At 40.2% G+C, this 24,846-nt stretch overlaps 1 long non-coding RNA gene across 1 annotated transcript in view; it reads left to right on the top strand.

Moving 5' to 3' along the window:
* The first annotated feature begins 12,343 nt into the window (after positions 1-12,343).
* LOC141984167 (uncharacterized) overlaps positions 12,344-24,846 on the top strand; it is a 225,282-nt gene continuing 212,779 nt past the window's right edge. Inside the window, exon 1 of the long non-coding RNA XR_012638673.1 lies at positions 12,344-12,498. This is a non-coding gene — a long non-coding RNA (uncharacterized LOC141984167). The remainder of the gene's footprint in view (positions 12,499-24,846) is intronic.

The following is a 24,846-nucleotide window of genomic DNA, read 5'->3' as shown; positions in this document are numbered from 1 at the left end:
CATTCCTCTAAGAACTGTATTTCACTTCCATACATTTATCTTCTGAAGGGCAGAATTTGGCTCTTACTGCAATATTACCTTTCTTGCAAGAGATCATTCCCAGGTATGTGTCAGGTGATGCATCCCCCCGCTCAATTCCCATGCACATCTATGGTTCTACAAAAGTATTTATTATCCCACAAAATTCACTGCTCCAATGTTATATTTCTCTTATACAGTACAGTGTACACCATTAGATAACTGTGAAAAAACTCCTATCAACCAGTCATATTGCAAACTTCCCTTCTTGCCATTCTTTTCTAGACTTAACATGAGAAAAATCACAACTAGATTTTTTTCACATAAGCATAAATATTGATTTCCAGTTAGTAAAGAGACATTTTAGTTGCAATCATTGACCACAAAAACATGTTTCTTAAAATTATTCAAAGTTCTCTATTGAAACAGTTCAACTACTTTTGGATCTGTTATAGTACAGCATCCCCCACTCCATAACAATATCGGTTGTACACAAAATTTCCATTCAAACATATTGCAGCATGTTTGCTAACAAATGAATTAAGGTATTGTAGCTTTTCCTCTCTAACATTTGTGCAGTGATAGGTATTTGACAGAACAAGGTAGATCGGACTGCTACTATCTAATATGATGGTTGTGAGTTTGGAGTGCAGTTAATTTTATGTAATCTAGACTATTTTTATGTAGTCTGTCTTTTTTTAGTTATGCATTCAGATTGTGTTAAACCATAAGCAATGCACTGCTTTGAAGACCAGATTTTACATGCACGTGTGGGGATACTAGAGCCAATTGGGAATTTTTCAAGGCTTTTTCATCTAAATGTATCAGTTTTGATTGGGAAGGATTTCCTGGTCCAGGATGAAATTTCAGGGACAGCGGGATGGACACAGACAGACACGGTCACACAGCCAGAAGAGCAATAAACTGGTGATTATGGCACTTCCCTGGGACGTAGGAAATCCAAGTTTATGCACCTGCTCGGCCTGATTCAAACCAGGGACCTGAAACTGAGTCTTCCACATCCCAGTTAAGTACCCTATCCACTGGGCTATTGGCTATTCTGAGGGGTGGGGGGGCTTGCTCTCTCAAAATTTTGAAAGGTCTTGGTTTTGTCTCAGTGCAGAATGAAACAAAATGCCAAAATCTCAAAATGTTTAATGAAATGGAATTCTTGTTTTCTGGCCAGCCCTAGTAATAACTGGTAGGGTGATGCTATTCTCCAGTTTGTGCATACATATTGCATGAATACATGTTTTAAGAACTACAGTTTAAAGGCATTAATCACGTACACAGTGCAAAGTAAGCCTGCTCTCTTCATGTGTAAACTGTGCTAGAATGACACCTCTACAGTGCCCTTATTTAGAACATGTCCACTTCTATTTCTTTGACTGAAATAAGCAGTTCAGCTTGTTGTCTATGTGACCCCAGGTTGCTTATCACAGTTTGCAAAGCACATGATAGAGCTTGTTATGTCGGTGTCTCAATAATCAGGTTTTGTTGCAGTTGTGCCTAGTTAACATAGGGGTTTTTTTTACAGGCTCTCATTCAGAATTTTTAGTTCCTCATTCATTCACAACATTCCACAGTAAGTGGCAGAAGCATCTAGTAATATGTGCTTCAAGTGGTCCAAAGAGAGTAAAATAAAGGGTGGAATGTATTTTATTTGGGTCCATAGGTTTGAATCAAATAAATAGAGACAAGCACTGTATTAAGTGGAAAGCTCTCTAAATGTAAATTAATGACTTATGCAATTCATATGCATTCGGCCCATTTCAGGCCCACTGTAAAGGTACACCATTCACTTCAGCAGAGCAGCATCTTCTTACCTTAGGGCTGACTTGCCCTAAGACTCTGGGGAGGACATTAATTGAACAGATGACATACGGGCTGCAACTTTATTAGATGCAAAAATTAGTCAATAATTGGAAACTAAGTAATTCTTGCAAAAGAACCAGACACAGCTGATCTCCTAACAGGCCACTCCTCATGCTCGTTGATCCAGAAAGCATCCAGAAAGAAATACAGTATTTCCAAGATAACCAAAGTGCCATGCAACACATCAATGCTTGTTCCTCTGTGACAGACCATAAACCTACCAGGACCCTTCACCTTTATACAAAGCCCCAAGTCCACTGTGGCAGTCTGAATCGGTGAATTTCTGCATCCTAGAACATGGCAGGCCTTTATCTTTATCTAGCACTACTTGGATTGCAAGTTGGTCCTGTAAACACTACACTGAGAACTCAAACTTGTGAACTTAAATAAGATAAAATTAAAGTACTGTACTCAACATCCACTTCCCAATATAGCCCAATACATAAACCGCACAATTAATTAAATTGTAGCAGCTAATGCAACTGCCCATAAGAACCAATTCTTTCCTCTCCTCTGTTCAAATCCTTCTTTAAGGGTGCTGTCTGGCTTCAGTCAGCAAGTCCTGTGACTCCTTTAAGCCCAATAGGGCAAACAGACAGCTTAACACAATGATCATGTGTAGTTGTGTAGGCATGTATTCTGTAAAATACACAAAATTAAAACTAATTCCAGCATACCAGTGGAGGTGTCCCAAAACCAAAATCCCAGATGCAAATACCCTCCAAATTGTAGGGATTTTCTGATTTATGGCTAGACTATATATTGAACAGGCAGAACAAAAATCCTGGATCTATGCCCCTCTGAAATCTGGGTAAATATGGATTCAGGTCTCAGCTATGTAAATTAATCCCATGTCAAGAGTAAACATGCATAAAATGGAGAAAAAATAAAATAAAATACTGTGAAAACCAAAACAATTGTACTAGAGTTTTCCTGAACTCTGAGCTGTTTAAATGTAATAGGACCTTTAAAATTAAACCTTATTTTTATTTATTATTTGTACTATTCAGAAGCCAGGACCCCATTGTAGGTGCAGTTCAAACACAGAAAAAAAATGGTTCCTGCCTGGAGATGATTACAATCTAAATATAAGACAAGAGATCACAGAAGGATAACAGACAGAAGGGGGAAATACAAGGAAACAATGAAAAAATATTGGTGACCCCAAAGACTCAGGTGCAACGCAGTTAGTGTTTGGAACATGTTGGAATTTCGATTGTCAGTTGAGGCCATGTTTGTTTAATTTATTTTATTTTATCCAGCCAGTTCTGCCATCATTGATTTCAGGCACCAAAACTGACTAAAGGCAAGAATGAAGTATTGGTAGTTATAGTAATTATCTTTTAGATGCAGAAGTTTGGCTTCTTGGGGCAATAAGTTATAGTCAAGTACTGCAGCTGGATCTAAAAAGGGACCTGACTAATCTTATGACCACTAGTATAGTTAAACATGCTATGGTAAGAATGATCACATCTCACTTTTCAGGGAGTAAGCTGATGAGCAGCCGTCATCAGGAAGAAATATCTGGCAAAAGTTCTGGGTGGCTGCCTGAGGCAGGAGCAGATGCAGGCTGGAGCAGGGGCTGGCTAGCGTGGAAAAAAGGCTCAGGCTAGAGCAGGAGCATGGACAGTCTGCCAGAACTACTGGCAAGGGGAGTGTTTCTGGACAGATAGTGATGCTGAGCAGGCTGGAGAGACTGCTTCCTTTAGGAGTCCATGTACCTGCCTTGGGATCACTTTTGTGGCTCCTCGTCTGTGGATTGGCTGAACCCTGGTTGAATGACTTAGGGTGCAGGAAATTCCCTGTCATGACTCATCACGTTCTCTGGCTCCAGGATGACTCATCAGGTTTAAACTGGTTCTGGATCAGAGGTAACTCAGGGATGACTCATCATAATACCCCATACACTCACTGTAATGCACAATTTCCCAAAGGTACTCTAGATTTTTCACCTTCCTCAGAAACGTTAAGTACAGGCTACTGCTAGGGACAGGACAATGGACTTGAACCACTATTGCTCTTTAGTTCTCATTCAAGGCAAAGATGAGACAGAATAAGAAACTTAAGTTCTTTCAAAAATGTAAAGTATGTCTCAATTAAATCTTAATATTAAATTAATGCTACCTCTTCAACTTTTTTCACCCCATGGATTTTACCCAGGGCATCAGAACGCACTTGCATGGGAAAAGCCATTAATTCATTTTTCTGCTAAAAACATATTCAAAAATATTCACAAGTGGTTTTCTTTTTATTTAATTAATTTTAATGCACAGTTGGAGAACTCATTGATCAAAAAAGGCCAGTGTCCGCTATCTGGAAAAATAGCTGATACAGGTGGTTTTTAGGTAACTTGTGTTTTTAGTTGGAAAAATGTTTAATTTCCTTAGGGGATTAATTAAAAAAGAAAATAGATTGATGACAGCTGAAATATGTGAAAACATAAGCTACACTGCACCTCTCCTGTCTGAGACACCATATCCATTCAACTGCATTTCAGCTGGCTTTTTACACAGTCAGGTTCCTGCGGCTCTTGACCTTATCATTTGTTTTTTGATGTAGGCAGCAAGTGCTTGCTTAATTATTTACACAGCTTAATAATGCAAGTGTTTCCATATGAAGCAAGCAGCACAGGATGTTTCAAGAAATATCACTTTTAACAGGATTTTATCCTTTGGCCAGCCTGATGGCAGACAGCAAGAGGTTTTTTTTCCTTCATCCCCCTAGAGCTTTTCCTTACTTTAGCAAACCTGACTGAAAAATTGACAGAAAAGGCTATTGTTCTAATGGTATCTACTTGCTGTGATTCAAGTGTTTCTTCACTACAAATAAAGAGACTAATGCGGGAGAAAACATGACCTTCTTCTTGAGAGAGAGGGTATAAAACACTACTAAAAGATTCACCTATCCACACACAGAGAGAGAGAGTTCACTTTGATATGGTCAGACGTTGTCTTTAATAAACAGCCCTCTCAAAGTTTAAAAAGAAGCATTTGGAGAGCAAATAGGATGATTACACAATAGCAATTTTTTTCTCCCACACAATTACAGATTACAAAATATTCAGCTAATGAGCTTGTTGTGCCCTGACTGCGTGCCCCTGAGACTCTTTCAATAGCAGTGAGACTATATACTTCTGTATTGTCAGACTTTCATTTCAGGTGGCTGAGCAGTAAAATGAATTCAAAAATATTGGCTCTGACTTCCTCATAGGATTAGTTCCCCGCACAAATTTTCTAGTTGAGAGGTTCCTCTGATGAAAGAGGTATTCTAATACCTCTTCAACTACCTAATGACTAGAGATGGGTGGGAATTTTCTGTCAGAATGATTTTCTGATGGAAAATGCACTTTGAAATTTTACCATGGAAAATTTTGGTTTTGCACAATTTTGACAAATTTTCCACCAGGAAAATCAAAATGAGATTTTGTTTTGACCAGTTCAACATTAAATTGCATTTCTCCATTGCATTGAGGTGCATTTCCCCATGGGAGTTGCAAGTTCAGCAGCTTGATACCCCCATTCTTTCCTAAAGGACAGGCTCCTGGGAGGACAACATATCCCATAATGCAGCATGGACCTTCCCTCCCCAATCAAGCTGTGTGGTGGGTCACATGGGAGTCACATGACTGCGTACCGTCAGGATATGTACAACCTGGAAGTCCAGCCTATAGGGGAGAATGGCAGCATCAGACTCTCAAACTACAACTTCCATGGGGCAATGCACCACAATGGGGAAATGCAGTTTAAACGTTGAATTGACTTGAAGTGAAGTGAAGCATTTCAAAATCAGGAATGTTAAAATATTTTGTTTTGTTGGAAAAGGGCAAAACGAATGTTTTATGTACCCGAACTGAAGTTTTTCAAAATATTTCATTCCATAATTTTTTTTTTTAAATTTCAACCCTTCATTGACAAAAAACCCTCACCTTTTGGGGATGAAAACAAAATGTTGCAATATCATAATTTCCCATGAAACAGAAATTCTGAATTTTGCTCACTTGACCTAATGATGAGGGTCAGAGGTACACTAGGTTCATTACTCCACTTTCTTCCCTCTTTTTTCAAACTAACAAACAAAGAAAAAAAACAGAAAAGGGAAAAAACTCACTCCAATCTTCCTCATCTCAAACAAAGCAAATTCTCCAGTTTCTCAGAACTTTACCATATCAGTTTAACAATATGTGGCAGTTCTAAAGAGCCTTTCCTCCTAGGATCTCCAAGCATGGTCACAAATATTAAGTCTCATGATGCTCCAATGAAGTATTTAGTATAATTATTATTACAACACTTTGCAAGTGAGCAAATTGAGACACAAGAATGTTAAGTGACTTATCCCTGTGTCACACAGCATGTCTCTAGCAGAAACAGACCCTGCTGTGTCTGTTGTGATGTCGAGTCCAGTTACAACAGCAATTTAAGCTGTCTGTTGATATTCTACTTATTTCACCCACCTGCAGCCCCCCACTATTATCCAAAAGGATGAACTTGCATTACAGAAAAAAATGTGCCTGTCTGTTATTTCCCTCTCAGACCATTTATTCTCTCATCAATTTACTCTACCACAGGATGAACATATTGTTTAGAGCTACTTGTGATGCTGTGCCATTGTGGTATCTGCTTCTGAGAGTATAATAAAATTGTCTCTCCTACCTCGCCCCCCCCACCCCCGGTCAAAGGATGCCCTTCAAGAAGGATTTTCTGAGATTCAGGGCAGTTACATTTGACTTCCTCAAGATTGCAGAACAGAAGATGGTCATGTGAACCCTTGCTCCTAATTAACCGAAGGTCGTGGGCTATTTCAAATGCAACACATACGGCCAAGTCCATTTATTTGTAGCGTCTCACTTCACTTTTTAAACAGAATTCCAGTGGCTGTTCTTGCTCTGGGTCTATAATAGATTCCGTCTTTTAACCTAAGAAAAAAAACCTTGCATTCTCAGCAGACAACCTGTATACTGCAGTGTTCAAATTGAGACACTATAAACCGGTATGATGAGGTTTGGTTTGTGTTGTAATTTTGCTCTGAATAATTGTACAGCAACTGCCATATTACCAGCAATCCTAGGCAGGACCTTTGAGAATATAATACACAAAGTTCTTTCCACAACACTGTTCAGTTGCATGGATTTACCACCAGCACTAATTTATCTCAGATGAAACTTTGACTGGCAGTCTACAGACAGACAGACCGCCCTTACTGTAATTATTTCTACTTTTGTTAACATTCTCCCCTCAAACACAGGCATCTGAAATGCTAGAATGGGTGCCCAAAGCTTCTCTACTTCTGTCGGTCTGTCTTTATGTCTAATTATATTTAGACACTTGCTGTAAAAGAACTGCCCTTTTGTTCCATGTTTCCACAGCACCTAGCATAATAAGGTCCTGGTCTATGACTAGGTCTCCTAGGTGCTGCAGCAATACAATCATAATACATAGTAATAATACACTAGGGAGTGGAGCTCTTCCCTGATAGGCAGATATAGCACATGTTAACATCGCCACCTTTTCTTAGAGTGCCTTCTATTAACAAAGGCTGGAGAACATAAAACTGCTCTGCAGTTTTACCGTATTTCCTGCTGAAGATAAGAGAGGTACACAAACAATAAGGGAAAAAAGTAGTAATAAATAAGCTGAAATAAAAGCCGAAGTCTATTGAAGAGGGTTGTGGAGACCCTTTAGCATTTAAGGATGTGGGTAATAGGAAAAACACTTGTCAGCACTCTGAACACAGTTACATGATTGAAACATGGGAAATAAGGGGGTGGGAAATAGAGGAACAGTGCCATGACTTGAGTGACAGTCAAGTTCAATGAAGTTTAACTTTCATAGGTTGAAAGTAACAGGAAAGTGGCGTAAGCTCTTCTAGTCGAGAACAAGGTGCACAACCAGTCATAGCTTACAGCTATTATCCACAAAGAGCAAAGGAAAGAGAGGGGAACAGTAGGTCATACATTTTGTTTCTTATGGTATCACACCCTGACTGATGCAGCTGTTTGACACAGTAAGAAGTCAGGTTGCCAGATCCTCAGCTGATGTCCATCAAAATACTTCCAATGACTTCAGCCTGTTTACCTGAGTGGAGGATCTGGCCTACAGTGTGAAAATACCTATCAATGGAGCTGAGACAGGCATAAAGTAGGAAACATACATCTTTGCAAGGAGAATTGGCAGGGACTATCCTTGCCAGACAATCTTTGTTCAGGAGTTGCTCACTGTGTTTTCTGCCGTTACACTCAATAAAACTCCGGGGGGAGACATAGCTTCTTGTTCCATGCTTGTGAAAGAGCATCTAAGGAGCAGTATAGAAAGAAGATTGGCTTCAGAATCAGATGAAGATTCATAGCTGTCATGGACATTCTTTCTTAACAGGATTTGTCTCTATGAAGGCCTGTTACTAAGAGAGTGATTATTAAAAGAGTATGCTGCCAACATCATCTCATTGAGTTTGTATTAATTATTGAATACAAAGAGGATACTTGTTGGTCCCTGTTCTCTCATTGGAAAAACATATGATGGTATCAAGGGCAGATCACAATAAGGCTTGTCAGTCTCTATTTACATTCACTCATAAGAAAATGATATTGTAGCAAGCTCAAGATCATGGTGAAAAAGTACACATTAACACTAACCACCAAGCTAAGGAAAAAAAACCTAAAACATTCTCTCTATAGTACTTGGCCCTCGTTACATGCTTTGGAATCCTTCAAGATAAATTAATACTACACCTCCTGTGTGGGGACGGGTCTGCTTGTGTAGCAGTGTCTCCTTCCAGTTGACATATTAAATACCAAATAAGGAGTGGGTGAGAGAAAACCTTTATTATCCATGTTATCACCTGAAAGCTAAGGTGATACAAGGTAGTAGCTTTTTTTATATTGTTGTACACACATCGAAATTTGTCCCTGTGGATATTGGCCTCATTTTTAATCTTTACTCAAATGTACTTGTCTGATCTCTGAAGCACTTGAAGCCAAGATAAACAAGTAAAACAAATAAGGAGAAAGCTGAAGAATGAAAGTGTGGGTGTAAGGCTGGAAGGCACAGAGAAATTCCAAAACAGCAAGGAGGGGCACAGCTTTTTAATGGTACTGTTTACCCACTGCTGTAAAATACCCTCTGATTTTAAAAGTCGATAGAAAGGGAGGAAAGATGCTCTTTTGAGTAAGGCACCAGACTGGAGCTCAGCAACCTGCAAGTGCTCAGCACCTCTGAAAAAAAAATGTATTCTATACCACGCTCATCACTACAGCATGGGAGCGACTTCTAGTAGTGCATTAAGAATTTAACCAACCTCTCCCTGTCACAGGTACTTCATGCTCTCTCTCTCATTCTCTCTCCATTGGGACAACTGTGTGTCTATTGTTTAGGGATTTATTTTTGTTTGTTTTCAGGAGTACATACAGCTATGTGTTGTAGAGAAAGCGAGGTTAGTTAAAGAAGCGTACGTTGTATTTGGTGGGGAAGGTGCTGAAGTTTGTGATGATTCTTAGTTCCAGTGGAAATTTATTCCACAGTCTAGGACAAGCCACCAATAATAATAAAATTATTATTATTATTAAGAATATCCATGTAGCTCTGAAAGGGCTTTACAATTGAGATAGACCTTGTTATCCCCATTTTACAGATGGGGAAAACGAGGCACAAAGAGGTGGAATGACTTGCCCCTGGTCAGAGTAAGCTAGTGGCAGCGTCGGGAACCCCTGTCTCCTGCGCCCCCGTTTAGTGCTCTGTTTCAACAGTGCTCTACCCAAGTTCCATTTTACCCCATGAGTGGAGCTCATGACCACAGGCTTCATCCCAGAGCTTTAGGCAATCTTTTAAATGTGCCAGGTTCAAGCCATTAAGCAATTAAAGAAAAGGGAAGACAATGAGCTTCTCTGGTCCCTTGTTTCTTGAAACTTTCCACAACTCGATTGCCCATCTGTAGAGTCAGGATAATAACATTTCCTTGCCTCAGAGGCTTATTGTGAGGATAGATTCATTATTGTCTGTGATGCCCTTAGGTATTACAGTGATAAGATCATATAAGTATCTGGAAAGACAGAAAATAATTTTGAAACCAAATATAAAAGCCTTTAGAGCTTTGAGTCTCACAATAGTGAAAATTCGTGTAGGCTTGTAGCTGTGCTCCTCTCTGGAATTTAGCTAAATTTAATTTGCAAGATGGCCCATAAATGAACTGTTATCATAAATCAAATGCTACTCCATTAGAATAGCATTTCATTTCTTGCCAAAAAGAATCTTATTTGTGTTGTCCTACCACTTTTTTTATAATAGCTTTTGTTCTGTCTCTGCTTCTTATTTAACATCTGAAAAAGTAAAACCTACCTGAGATTGTGTTGAGGTGATCCAGGGATGTGTTTGTGTTAGTGTGTGTTGGAATTGTGGCAAAGTGTACAACAAACAAGGCTATAAGTTAAAAGATTTAAAAGAAATTAATCTTTGATGCAGAAAATACTCAAACTGAATATTTAAATGTACAGATTCTATTCATGTCCTTTGTGAATGTACAAAACAGATTTGGCAGGCAGAATACTGTGTTAAGAAATTCAGGATAATTTGGGAATAGTATTACTTTCTAATACAGAACAGTTACATTATCTTCAACATTTTCATAGGGCGAGAGGACTAAATTTGAATCAGCAGCAAAGGAGGAGACACACTGGCTCTGACTCCTCACTATTCCTATAAGTCTTCAGCTGATAAGTTAAAGATAAGGCTGGTAGCACTGTATTGTTTCTGTCTCCTGACTGGATGAGTTTAACCTGACAATACTGAAATCTGTATCACTGAGTGAGGCCCCCCAAAATCTTGAGATTGACTTAAAAATCATGATATTTTTTAAAAATAGATTTGGGGTTCTTTTCCTTTACGTTTTGGTTTGCTTTAATGGTCATGTTTTCCATCTTTTCTCTGCAACCCCGAGGGCTAGAAACTTGCTAATAAATAAATAAAGGTAGAGATTCTCATATAATGGCATAACACCAGGATCTCAGGCTTTAAGAAAAAACACAAAGTATCATGATACTTGTGATAAAATCTTGAAACTGAATAAGACTGAAGCCTCTTTCTGATTATAGAAGCTATTGCGGCTTTCAACTCTGAAAGGAAGCAGCTGAGGCAGAGGGAGAAAACACATGCTATTAAATAATTTTAAGTTATCTCAGATTCTTTCCTTTCCTGGCCACACAGGTACTTTCTAGTCAGAGTAAGACCAAGTCATTGTGTGAGCCCATAGACTCTGTTCCTTGCTTGGTCTAACTGCCTCAGTGCCAAAGCTCTGCTGAGGGGCTCCCATTCCACAAAAGCCATTCCACTTCTGAAATGAAACATTGTGTTTAAGATCTTAAAATTTGCCATTGACAAGCAGTTATGCAAGTAAATCTGAACCAGTCAACTGTCTGTGGGAAATGAGCACAAAAGGGCCATGAGCATGGTCAAAACAAATTCTAATAAATATAACATGGAATAATTTTGCTGTGGTTTTCACCCATCTCTCTCTAGGAATGTCACAGCAGCTGTAATAAAAAACAATTACTGAACTATGTCATTCATACAGGGTAGTAGTCTGTACAACATACTACATCACCTGTATGTGAAGACCTCTTGAAGGCCTCAAGTATCTTGACTAACTTGGGTATCAAGTTTCACTTCATCCTCTCCTGGGGTAGAGCCAGTCATTGAGCAGTATTCGGTAGAACTTTATGAAAAGCTTATATAATTATTTTTAAGTGATTGTGGACTTTAGCTACTTCTGTCTTCTTAGTCTGGGAATAAGACATAGCTGATTTGGGTCTGTTAATTGACACTGCTGCTCAGAATTATTGATAGTGTTAGAAAATACATTTTCTCTGGTGAACCAATTGAACAGCAGAGATAGTCAAGCATCATGACTATGATAGGCAAATGTAAGACCTTTAATACAGGGCCTCAGGAGAATCTTCCTTAAAAAGAAATGTAGGGTAGAATCTCTCCAAACTTACCAAACTTGGGAGATACAAGAAACCCATGGATCATCTACCTCCAAAGAGCCAATAACCACCCCAAACATACCAAGAAATTTGTTATCCATAAGCCAGGCACTCAGATACCACAGAATATGCTCTGAAGAGAAAGTCCAAGATATATACCTTAACACACACAAAACTGTATCAGCAAATACATCTGGTTACCCTAGTTGTGGCTGGGTTTTAGCCCACGAAAGCTTATGCCCAAATAAATTTGTTAGTCTCTAAGATGCCACAAGTACGCCTCGGTTTTTTTGCTGATACAGACTAACATGGCTACCACTCTAAAACATGATAATACTAGTGTTTTTTCACTGATCAGGGGTGGGAATCAAACTGGGAGACAAAGGATTCCCGCATATGCAGAGACTATTTAAGGCAGGGGAGTGACATCATCATTGTAGTTGGTTCTTCACTGTCTGCCTGCCCAAGAAAGAAGACTGCTGGAAACAACTGAGGGAAAAAAGGACTGAACTAGGGGAAAGGGCTGAATCCAGGCGAGAGGGTTGTCTTGCCTGTGAAAGCTTGGAGTTTTAAGCTGCAAGCAAGTGCAGCTTGCTTTCAAGACTCTCTGCAAACTGCCTAGAACAACATTTAGGGTGAGAATTTGCTGCTCATATCCAATTTCGTTAGTATATTAAGCTTAGATTGTGTTTTTGTTTATTTGCTAGGTAATCTGCTTTGATCTGTTTGCTATCCCTTATAATCACTTAAAATCTATCTTTTGTAGTTAATACATTTGTTTTATTTTGTCTAAAACCAGTGTGTGTGGAAATCATAACTTGGGGCAGAAAGCTTTGTATATCCCTCTCCACACTGAGAGGGGAAAAATTTCATGAGCTTATCTGTACAGTTCTCTATGCAGCACAAGATGGTACAATTTTGGGTTTATCCTCTAGAGGGGTGTGTGCACTTGAGTATTAGGCAATTCCTTAGCTGAGCCTCCCCATGCAGAGCTGATTTCAGTATTTGTGTGTTTCTGCAGCTGGGTATGTCCCTACCTGTATGTGTGCTGGTAAAGTGCAGCCTGAAGCCTCAGAGAGGGCTTGGCAGGTATGCATAGCAATGCAGTGCAAAGGGAACCCAAGCGGGTGGGTCAGGTGGGCTCAGTGGTACCCCAGTTCCAGGTGGCACCCCGAAGGGGGGGTGGAAACCTGTCACACTTGTCACTGTCCTTTGGCAGACTTGCTGCATAGATTTCTCCTACATGTGTAGCCTCAGTCCCTTTCTCTCTGTTATGGTTTGAGTCAGATAGACAGAAACACCAGCTGATGGGTCTTCAACTGATGTGTAAGTGCAAAGTATTTATCTAAAATTTAGTTGCAAACATTAAACTAAATTTAAGCATCTCTTGACATTTTTGAGTGACTTTTTTTCTCTTCTGCATTGTTCTAGAAAGATTAGTAACTTTCTGTTCTAAGGTGGATATGTGAGGGGGGGAATATTCAGGTCCCACACATAAAAATTGAAACTTAAGGGATACACATGGCTAGCACTTAGCCATGTTACTCTTACATACATATCTCACTTATTTGATGTCTTTAGCCATCATCATGCTCTGTAGACTGAAAAACTTCTGGTGCACAGAAAACTGCATGACACCATAGATAAACAGAGCTCTGTAGTGCCTACTATTTGATCTGGAAGGTGTGTTCTTGTTTTGAGTATCTATGACCTCTGTAAGAAGTGAGTTTCAAAAAGATACTTGTTTTAAGCTCAGATGTTCGCTGGTGATTTGGGTAGACAAGTGTCTGATTCAGTTTTATTGAAGCAAATGTTAAATAGAGAGAAGAGACTGAAGTGTCTGTGGTAGTACCATGGCTGTTTGAGTTATCGTCAAAAAGCCTGGCATTGGCAAATCTCTAATTTAATACACATTTTAGCAGCAATCATCGCAATAAAACTGGAAGAGCCTCATTCTTCCTTCATTTAAGTAGAAGAGGAAAAAAAAGAAAAAAGAAACAATCTGAGCACAGAAATGCTACTGAACAACATGAAAGTACTCTTTTATCAAGAAATAAAGGTATAATCGTGTTGTTGTAACACATGCTTCCCGTGGGCTGCATTTCTTGTAAGCAAATGTGGTACTGTAACAGAAGGCACCATGCACTGGTGCAGTTAATTTCAAGATTGCTTTTCCAAAGGACTGTGCCCGATTTCTGACATTTTATTTCCTCGCTTCTGAAACTTTAGCATTTAAGAATAAAAACACATATGGCTCTGAAAAGCTGAAAACTAATTAAAAAACTCAAGGAAAAGTGCCAGCTTGTGCCATTAAGACACATGCCTGGGTTGTGGGTGGAGTTGTGCTGCCCTTTGAAGAGCCGGGGGGAGGCATATGTACCTCACAGAGGCACGATACCTACTGGATTCCTGCACGGTATGGCTGATTCGTTGTCATCTCCTTTGAAGGTGAGGTGTGCTCCTCTCCCATTGGACATAGGGGGGAGGGGATGGATGTGATGGTTCTGCCCTCATCTTGCTTCACGTTGGGTGCCTGGCTGCTCAGAGGGTGCTAGCAGGAAGCAGTCCCTGCACTCATTGCTCAAGGACTGGAGTTGTCGCTGGCCTCTGAAAATGAGTCACACAGGGAAAAGCTCCCTACATGTGAGCCCCTTGTACACCTGTCTGGGGCTGACAAAATCCAGCTCAGAGTTTGTTTGTTTTTTTCCCAATGCTGATTTGCTTTTAGTCCCTGCTGTTTCTTCATCCCACAGCCCAATTGATTTGGTTCCTTTCTGCTGTTTGCACTTCCTGAGTGCTGATTGACATCACTTGTGGCTTCAGGAGTGAGCACTTAGCTGACTTTGGGTCTGCTCTCGACAGTAGGTGAAGTCGATGGGAGTTGAGGGCACTCTACTTCTCACAGGAGGCATGAGCAGCTTGAAGAGGGTTTGGACCTTTTGGCTCCTCCAGAGCTGAGCTATTTTAGTCTTTAATTCCTCCTTGGAAATTATTTTAGTTCAGTTTTTGAGACCATTATGGTAAGTATTTCTTTTTCTGTTACATTCTGATGTTTCCCATAAATTGATTTCAGCCTAATACTTAAACTGAAGGACGAATGGTATTTAAATTACCCATACAGAAATAACTTTGGGACCTTCCATGTTGGCTTCTTTTTCTAAGTTTGGAATTTCTATAGATATCTAGGGAGCCTTGGGGGTCCTACTGGGCCCTTTGCTATTTCTAGGTATTGTGACAGGGTGAGGCCAGATGGCTACAGGACAGTAATAGAAGGCAGATATATTAGCCCCGGGTTAAGTAGGTCCCTTTTCCCTGGGTAAGGTAACAGGGAAGGTTCCAGAACAATCAGGAACCTTCTGGAGACAATTAAGACAGACAGGCTGATTAGAACACCTGCAGCCAATCAAGAAGCTGCTAGAATCAATTAAGGCAGGCTAATCAGGGCACCTGGGTTTAAAAAGGAGCTCACTTCAGTTTGTGGTGCGCGGGTAAGGAGCTGGGAGCAAGAGGCGCTAGAAGCTGAGAGTGAGAACGCGGACTGTTGGAGGACTGAGGAGTACAAGCATTATCAGATACCAGGAGGAAGGTCCTATGGTGAGGATAAGAAGGTGTTGGGAGGAGGTCAAGGGGAAGTAGCCCAGGGAGTTGTAGCTGTCGCACAGCTGTTCCAGGAGGCACTCTAGACAGCTGCCCTGGGCAGGAACCCACAGGGCCCTGGGCTGGAACCCAGAGTAGAGGGCGGGCCCGGGTTCCCCCCAAACCTCCCAACTCCTGGTCAGACACAGGAGGAGTTGACCTGGACTGTGAGTTCATAAAAACGGCCAAACTGAGGGCTGCTGTGAAGCTCCAAGGCGAGCAAATCCACCAATATAAGCGCAAGACCTACCAAAGTAGAGGAGGAACTTTGTCACAGTATTGAAATAGCTCTTCCCATTCACATCTGAACATAAGCTGCTGACCCCCTCAGATGCGCGCAAATCATAGAATCATAGAATATCAGGGTTGGAAGGGACCTCAGGAGGTCATCTAGTCCAACCTCCTGCTCAAAGCAGGACCAATCCCCAATTTTTGCCCCATATCCTGAAATGGCCCCCTCAAGGATTGAACTCACAACCCTGGGTTTAGCAGGCTAATGCTCAAACCACTGAGCTATCCCTCCCCCAAAAATGTCATCTTCCTCCTTGCTTATATCCTTTCCGGGCTGGACTCTTGTAATGTGATTGCCTGGTGTTGCTCTGGGTGGGCCACTGGAAAGCACAACTCCAGCGGCAGCAGAATATGGCAGTTTTATTTGTCGGATGAGTTGCGGTGAGCATCTAACATCTGAGGTATGCGCCCGCCACCATCATATTTTACATGCTGGTTAGGGTACTCGTGAGAGTCTTCAAAGCCCTTTGTGATTTGGGGCTCAGTTTTTTGAGACAATCTCTTTTATGCCCATTCACGACAGTTGAGCTGTGTTTGGCGGGGGAGAGGGGGGGCATGAATGCTACTGATGCCTGGAATTTGCCTTTCCATGACCAGTAGCAACATGTCAGCACCTGATTTTTCCAATGTTAGAATACATTTTCCTGATGGCCAATCAGAGTTAGAGCTTGTAGAGCCTCAAATCACTTAGGAAGTATTTTCTGGCCAAATGGGCATTTGAGAATGTAAAGTATGGGGTGGGGATTGTACAAAGATTAAAAGCGGGTGAATTCTCCATCCCTGCAGGATACTGGTGGTGGTTGCGGGGTTTTTTTTTTTTTTGTCCATCTGAAGACACAGATTTTTGTACATGAGAACATTTGTGAAGCACTTGTTACCATTGTTTTAGGAGCTAGACGTTGAAAAAAAATGAATAATACGCACAACACAAGGCCAAATTCTGGAGTCATAACTTTATAGGCAGCTGGCTTTGCCTGTGTAAGTGGCCTGTGTAGGGTCTCTAGGATCAGACTCCATAGTGCATTTATTTCCTTTGTCATCTTTGCTTTTAAAGAAAAAGTAAATCTAAGTCCAAAAAGCTTTTGTGCCAAAACCTGGCTTTTATTTACATTTCTCTAAATTCAGAGCACTAATATATCTTGCACTTAAACAACACTTTCCTTCTATAGACCTTGACATGCTTTTCACCAAAGGTTAAGCATTGTTTTTCCCCATTTTACAGATCAGAAACTGAGACAAAGAGTTAGTAATTTGTCTAAGATAACACTGAGGCAATAGCAGTGCTGGAAATAGAACCCAAGACACCTGATACATGTCAAATACTCTCACTTAGTTGAAGCCAGTAATAGTATTCCAGATGTACACCTGTGTAACCCAGAGTGAAACTGAGCTCCTAAAATAGTTCCCCAAGCAACACTAAGAGCTTGTTTACATGGAAGCGTACTGACATTACTACAGCTGTATAACCAGAGCCAGTTGAAATTGGGAAATTTCTGTCCTGTGGGAAATGTTGAGATTTTAAAACTTCGGGTTTGTTCCAAATTGGGACAAAAAGTCAAAATAGCAGAATTTTTCCCCAGATGAATTACTCTGAAAATGTTTTTTCTTTCTTGTTTTGTTTTAACTTTTGCTGTGTTATGATATATTTAATATAACAATGTACCATAAGTCAAAATGATAAAGTAAACTTTCAACAGAAATGTTGACATCTATAAGTTCCTGTGTAACATATAGTTTTGCCTAATAAGTGTTTTGCAAAAGAAAACTGTTCCATTGTGAAACGTTTGACCAACTTTAGGTATAACTGTACGGCTATAGCTATACCAGTATAACTCCTCATTCAGATACTGTTATTCGGAATAACAGTGGACTTTTTTTAAGATCAGCTGACACAAACTAAAGTAAAAAAGGACACTGTCATTCCAAATAAGTTTCCACACAGGAAGCTATGGTGGTATAGTAATGCTGGCAAATTTCCCTGTGTGGAGAAGCCCTAACTCTGCCACTTCATGGTAGTATGACAAAATGGTATATCCTTAAGAAGGATGGGTTAGTTACTGAGGGAAATATGAAATTGAATGTTCTGACTTAAGTGCAGTTAAATTCTCACCCATGATGTTGAATTATTTTAGCTATTCAGTACTGAATGAGGGTTACATTTCCTTAATTCATTATATAAAGGCATTGAATAAGCACAGTAAAACCTATTAATGACAAAACACTTTCCATGAACAATAAAATAATTAAAACTGAAGTATAAGTTTAAAATGATGTGCCATGATGTGGTGGAAAGACTTTTTCAGTATTTCAGTAGGTATAATTGTATATGGTCAAAGAATGATGACAATGCTGAAATACCAAGTTTATATGCAGTGTTGTTGTAGCCATGTTGGTCCCAGGATATTAGAGAGATAAGGTGGGTGAGGTAATATCTTTTATTGGACCAACTTCTGTTGGTGAGAGAGACAAGCTTTTGAGCTTATACAGAGCTCGTCTTCAGGTCTGGGAAACTAACTCAGAGTGTCACTGCTGTATACAAGGTGGAACAGATTGTTTAGCATAAGTAGTTAACATGTATTTCAAAGGTGAAGTGGCCTCCAGTCACAGGACGAAAAGGAAGCGGATGGTGGAAGCAGCTAAGGGGGACTGTGAGTGGGCTACAGATTGTTGTAACAAGCCATAAATGCAATGTCTTTTTTCAGTTCATGATTTTTAGTTTATAGCAAAGCTACAAATTTAAGCTCCCAGGCTCATCAGTTGAAAGTGTTGTGCAGGTTTCTTTGAGGATGGGGACCAAGAGGTCAGATATAGAGCTATCACTTTGTGAAAAGTGTTCACCCACAGGTGACGTGTTGTTTTTATCTTATCGTTTTCCTGTGTGAGTTAATTCAAGAATGTACTAATTATCTGATTTCACCCACATAGTTGCTACTGGGGCATTTTTAGTGCACTGGATGAGGTTCACCACATGTTGTGATAGGCGTGTGTAGGTCCCATGGAATTTGAAAGGCACATTGTAAGGGGTTTTGATCTTTTTAGCAGTGGAGATATGTCTACAGGTTTTGCATCTGCTGTTGTTAGGATGACCAGACAGCAAGTGTGAAAAATCAGGACGGGAGTGGGAGTGGGGAGGTAATAACTGCCTATATAAGACAAAGCCCCAACTATCAGGACTGTCCCTATAAAATCGGGTGTGTCCTGGTCTATGTGGGGCTTGCTTCAGATGATGCTGATGATGAGCTTGGAAAAGTGGCCGGGGTGGGGTAGGGGTGGGGGGTTGTTTGTAGGTTTTGATGGACATGGGTTAAAAAATCCAATGACTCCACAACTGCCCTTCATTCAGTCACACATTTCCACAAAATTGACCCAAAGGTTAAAACCACTGAAAGATGGGAGTAAAAACCACTTTAGTTCCCCTTCAAAATATTTATATAGTAATCAATTTCACATATATTTTGTCCTTTAACTTGACTTCAAAGTTGTGAATGCTCATCATCTCTGAAAGTCAGGACACTTATTTAGTTGTCTAAATATAGATATACATGCTTAATTTTACTTCGAAAGCTTTGGTCCAACTAAATAGGAAACAAGTCCTAACTCAGGGTGAGAAACAGTAGGCATGCGTGATAGTCAGGTCTGATCTGTTCTCCTGATCAGAGCTGGGATGTGTTAGATAAAAATAACTAGCCTCACACAACCACTTCAAAGCCAGCTGGAAGAGCCCAATTTCCCAAAATGGTCTACAGCCATTCATGAATTCAAAACTTCAGTGTCTGAAGAGGGGGCAAAGACCATAACAATGGAACTCCCTTTGACAGATGACACAAAGGGGAAGTTACAAAAGGTAGAGCTCATGTTATTTGGTTCAGTGTTCTTACAGGAAGTTAGTACTGAAGGCCAAAATCAAATCTTTGTGTATTAAATAAAGCTTCTCTTTTTTGAAGGTAGTTGCTTAAATGAAGGAGAGACTCCTTGCCCCAATGTGATGGCCAGACAGCACAGCCATACTCCAGTTAGCTCCATATCTGGAGGCTTGACTTGCATTGTGAGTACCACCATCAGCAGTCAAAGATGGGACCCTTATGATCTGTTAGCAGTATCCCAGAAAGGCAAGTCAAAATGCATCCTCTCACTCCATCTGAGCTGGCAGGAGCTCTGTTTAGCTTGTCTCAGCTGGCAACTGCAGAGGCTAATTATGGCTAAATTACACCAATAAATAATAACTACCTCATAAGAAACAAGGATTTTACTAGACTGAGAATCTTAAAAAATCAACAGTAATTTGAATTTAGACATTTTCCCCTCCCTGGATAATTCACTATGCACACACATTTCTAATTAAAGTGTCACATATTAATGCACACATTGACAAACTGACCATAATACTTTGCAAGTGTCAGCAATTGATTTATCCCCATTTTATGTGTTTTATACATAAAACCGTTTTAACAGCTGACGGCAAATTGCTGTAGTTAGAAAAATATGCTGCTATAAATTTTTACAATAGTTAGTGGCAATTCTGTGGTGCTGTAAACATCTAGTTTTACCTGCTTTGAATATTACAGAAGAGCAGAGCAAGTCATCCCCATCAAGGGAATGATTTATGCCAACTTGGAGCTCTTATGCTTCAGCATGTTGTTTCACAGGTCTGCCCAGGATGATTGTCTAATGCTCAGGCCCTAGTATTCTCAGTAACAACTTCATCAGCTATGTTTGTTGACTGTTCTTAAAGAAACAGTTTTCCCTCCTCACCCCCTTTTCTTTTCTTTTCTTTTCTTTTCTTTTCTTTTCTTTTCTTTTCTTTTCTTTTCCATTTGGTTGGTTGGCTTCAACTCTCCTGAGGACCAAATTCAGCCATAAACAGAAACCAGATGCCTCTGAACCATGTGATAGATTAGCAGTGTGACAGAGCAAGCCACCACAGAGTATGTGGAAATCTCTGGAAGGCCTAATAAAATGATGTATATTGAATTGCACAAAATCCCCTTACTGAGTGATAGTTAAAGTCTCAGGAAAAGAGAATGAAGGATAACTCCAGTGCAACAAGCAGAAAGGGCTTCTTCCTTTCGTCTTCCTGCCCTTATCTGAAGAAATAGGGACTTGGGCATTCATATCCCAAGGAAGTCTTTTTATCAAGGTTCTATCTGGAACCACGGAAGACTACAGCATTTTATTTTAGGTCATGCAGGGTGGTGGTGTAGTAAGTGTCATTATTTATATTCTTTCATAGAACCATGCTGTGTTGGGAATATGGTATTGCAATGAGGGCAGTACAGGAGCTATAGGAAACTGCTAAATATTAGGTTTCAGAGTTGCAGCCGTGTTAGTCTGTATTCGCAAAAAGAAAAGGAGTACTTGTGGCACCTTAGAGACTAATAAATTTATTTGAGCATAAGCTTTCGTGAGCTACAGCTCACTTCATCGGATGCACTCCCTGAAAGCTTATGCTCAAATAAATTTGTTAGTCTCTAAGGTGCCACAACTACTCCTTTTCTTTTTGCTAAATATTAGTTGTTGGCTGTGTGGTTGTAGCTGTGTTGGACCCATGATATGAAAGAGACAAGGTAGGTGAGGTAATATATTTTACTGGACCAACTTCTGTTGGTTGAACAGGTACACTTTTGAGCCTACACAGAGCTCTTCTTCAGGTGCTGTTTGGTTCCTTTGTTTTCATTTGTGTGATCCCCAGCTGTAAAATGGGGATATTCATTGTTACCTACTCCCATAAGACCTAGCACTGTTTTGAGGACTAGTCACGGAATTGTTGAGAACGTTTAAGTAATATGATTATTATAGCATTACAGCACACTTATCTTCAAAAGGGACAGACATGAGCTCCAAACACAAATGAGGTGAAGGGCTGTGGGGATTTGTTTCAAACCAATAACAGCCATCATGCGCTGTACTCAATCATAAGGACATTTTGAATGGGTTCTTCTGGGTGGAACCAAGACACAGGAAGCTTGTGCTATGTCAAGATTCCTTATTTGTTAGAGAACTCTTTTCAGCTACCTCTCAACACAGCCTGCAGTTGAACTGTTAGAAGGAAACCTAATTCTCTCTCCAGCTCTCTGCTGTAAGAGAATAACTGAAACCTTCAACCATTCTTCCCAGCACATCATTTTCAATGTTCAAATGAACACCTCTGAAAACCGTAAAATAAAATGTCCTCTCCTCCCAATTTCAGACTGAGAAAGAGTGTGCAGTTTTAAGGATTTTTGGAAGGTTGGAGGAATTTCTCTCTTCTACGGAAAATGACAATAACATGGCTTCCACAAGATTAAGATTATGAGAACAAATATCCCGTGGACTTTGGCTGCATGGATATTTGGATGGCTTCAATTTTCCACTTGACATACTAAGTAAAAAAAAAATGTCACTTGATTTGCTTCCATTTGCACTTTTTAATTGCAGAGCCTTTAAAACATCTTAGAGAACAGGGGACCATATTTAATTTGGACCTGATCAATTGACATATGCCCTCTGATCCCGTCTGGGTCATTACACAGTGCCTGTCACTGCGCTGTGCTATCTAACTTCTAGTTAAATGGGTAGAATGTTATATTGTCAAGTATATAGTTGACTTTCCACTGCCAGGACACAATAAGGACTTGATCCTGCTCCAATTCATGGAAACGGTACAACATTCACTGACTTGAAGGCTGCAGGATCAAGCACAAAGAGCTCACGTTCATCTACTCGTCTCAGCTTCTTGAATGAGTTCAATCTGTATATAACTGAACTAGTGGTCTCTCTACTATAGGCAATCTTTAAATATTTTTTAAGGAAAAGAGATGGCCCAGCACAACCACGGGTTACTAGGATTAATGCAGAAATTAATGGGAGAAATTCTACGAGTTGTGAGGCAGAAGACCAGTCTAAAATGGTCATAATGGCTTTAAAATCTATCAGTTATGAACTCCACTAGATAGAATCTAGTGGTTGGGGTTGAACCTAATATCTGCCTTTTTAATGTTGTGCTGGATAGTTCAAATAAACAGCGGTTATTTTGGAGGTTTCTTGAGAGGAAAAAAATTTCTCAGTGAGCAATAACTGGCTCCTTGAGCTGGAATTTGGACAAGCTCCTATGAAAAGGGTTAAACATATGGTTGATACCAAATTGTAGCATCAAAATATTCTTTGAGCAAGAATCAGAGTTCATTGAAACTTAATGGAGTGCTCCCAACTTGGGAGGGTTATTGCCTAATTCAATTTATGTTAGTATGCTTGAGTCTATGAAATGCCAGCTACACTGTACATGGGAATTACCTAATTGTACAGTATCCTCCACTATGACCTGAGCCAGATTAGCTAGCCTTGATGAAATGGGCAATGTTTCCGTAGATATCCTGTGTCTACACTAAAGTATTTTGACTAGTGTGCACAGTTTACTGTGTATAAACCCACCACTTTTGTTGCATGGACCATGTTTGAATCCTGACTATCACTATCCTGACAGTGATGTAGGAGTCTGAAGGATAAGCTACTCTAAAATGGTGCTGTGATCTTGCAATTGTCAGACAGCAAGGTTATTTTCTTACACCATGAGTGCACCGTATAGCATTCTTGCTGCTGATACGTATAAAACATTTAGGAAAGGCAGGGTTGCCAGACTGCAGTATTTTGTTCTTGTGCCATGACTGATAAGCATTGCAATCAGTCATTTGGCCATTGGCAAACACAACTCTGGTATTGTGAACGTGACTCTTCTGCCCCTCTTTCCTAGCTTTCTTTAGGTAGTGAATTACATGGCTTCATGAAACTGCAGACTAGCCTTTCCCCCCCAAGATCTGAGAATCCACACAGTAGCATGAGGCAGCTGAAGTTATAAGTTTTATGAACCGTTGGTTGGAAATTACTTTAATATGCCATTAATAGTATACAGATGAATGCTCCACTGTGATGCCAAGCCTATGCAACTGGAGGATACTGCGTGAACTTTGCTTCACACATCTGCCTCTTGCCCCAACCTTACAACCACACTTGCATTCACGCCTACTCTGCCCAAGGGGCCGGGGTCACTATTTGATGGTGATCATTTATCCATTCAGATGGTGGAACTGAGAAAAGAAAAAAGTAATCCATGACTTAAAACAGGACCAGTTGTGACCTCTACTATTAAATGCCAAGATCCCTGTTCTCATGGCTTTCTGCCTCAGTAATTGTTCCCACTCTAAATAAAGGACCAATTACCCAGGTGTCCTACCTCCTTTCACTCAACTAAAACTTGTGCTGCATATGGTGCCAATCTGATACACATAGTTAGAAAAAGACTGCCAAACACGACAGATAATCCAGGCTTAAGGTACATTGGCAGTATGTAGCTTGCCGCTCTGTACTATGCCTAGCTTTCGACAGTGCTATTAGCCCCTCATTTTCATGGACACCAAATGTACCCATCTCTTGACTTCATTACCTAAGCAACCTTTAGATTCAATGCTAGACACATAGTGTGAAAAACAGATTACACCTTTCCAGGTGGAGATTTGGGAATGTAGTCTGAAGCAGGTTTTAATCTTAAGTATCAGTGCCACTGTTCCCGAATAAAGGTATATTCAGATACAACCACTGAATGAACATGCCAACCACCATCTCATTTCCACTAGTCAGGAAGTCATTCCCTCAGTCATATTCTCTCCTTTGCTTGAGCTATTGTTAAAATTCTCCAAGACACTATGAAGGGCAGAGAATCTTAGTACTAGGATAAGTGTAATTGGGTGTAACACATAGTGCATATCCATGAAGCACACCTGTCAAGTTTCTTACTTCTGGTGATCTTTAGAAAAAGGCATGCACAAAACTGTACTTTTAAGATTGAATCCACAGCTGATGGCACTGCAAAGGGACACTGTACTCTAATGGAAGCTCTTAGAGCAATTGCCCTTCTGACAGTCACAAGGCTTCCTGGAACACACTCTTCAGCGTGCACTTCTGTGTACACAGAACCTGTGTGAGATTTTCTATTTTGGCTGATACAACCCCACCCTCTTTGTATCACCTGTTCTTCATCCTTCCCAACTATGTGCAGTGAAAACCTGACTTCAGTGGAGCCAGGA

The sequence above is a fragment of the Natator depressus genome, chromosome 1 (genome assembly GCF_965152275.1).
Source record: "Natator depressus isolate rNatDep1 chromosome 1, rNatDep2.hap1, whole genome shotgun sequence".
In the NCBI taxonomy this organism is placed as follows: domain Eukaryota; kingdom Metazoa; phylum Chordata; order Testudines; family Cheloniidae; genus Natator; species Natator depressus.
This window is presented reverse-complemented; position numbering and strand designations above follow the sequence as displayed.